Raw genomic sequence first — 857 nt, forward strand, 5'->3', positions numbered from 1 at the left:
CGCGGCTGCCAATCACGCGTCCGCGCGGCGCTTCTGTCGCCCGCCCGCCTGCGGGACCCGCCCCTCCCCCACCGCGCCTTCCTATTGGGCCGCGGCTCCGCTCGCGTCGCTGTGCCACCCGGGAGGCCGACAGTCCAGAGAGGAATAGGGCGGGGCGGCGGGCGGAACTGGAGCGGGCCCCTCTGTCGCCTGCCTTGCTCGCGTCAACCCTCCGGCGGCCGGAGCAAGGACGCGTCCAGGAGAGGGCGCTCCTGCCTTGGTCGGGTTCTCCCCGAGAGGATGAAGGAGACCTTGGGGGGAGGACGGAACTGGGACTTGAGCGTCACGACTCCCAGATCAAAGCTCTATCTCTTGTTTCCCACACTCATAGTTGTACTTAAAGGGAAGTTTTTTTGAGTTCGAATCCGACCCCGCCCCAGTCACGAGCTGTTTGATTTGCGACAGATTACCGAACCTTTCTGTGCCTCTTGGCCCTCACCTAACGGGAATAAATGAGAGCAGTTACCTCATTGGGTTACTATGAGGATGGAATGAGGTAATAATTCCTATAAAATACCCAGGATAGTACCTGGCACATAAAAAACACTGTGTAAAAGTTCGCTATTATTATGTCGGGCCCTGCTACTTTCCCCTCCTCCTCCCCCAGCCTGTCTTTGACCTTCACGGAAGATTCTGTGGCTTCTTCCTGCCCTGTCCACTTACAAATTTCTTTGCATCTTTCAGGCCCCTCAAAATCAAGGAATATGGAATGAAATTTGTCAGCCCGCCCTCCCCCAGACTTCCGAAGCCCCCAGCTCAGTGAATGCCCGCAGTCTCAGGACCTGCCCATCAGACTAGGCGCAGAGGAGCTGGAGGAT

Source organism: Rousettus aegyptiacus, unplaced genomic scaffold (genome assembly GCF_014176215.1).
Source record: "Rousettus aegyptiacus isolate mRouAeg1 unplaced genomic scaffold, mRouAeg1.p scaffold_m13_p_9, whole genome shotgun sequence".
In the NCBI taxonomy this organism is placed as follows: Eukaryota; Metazoa; Chordata; class Mammalia; order Chiroptera; family Pteropodidae; genus Rousettus; species Rousettus aegyptiacus.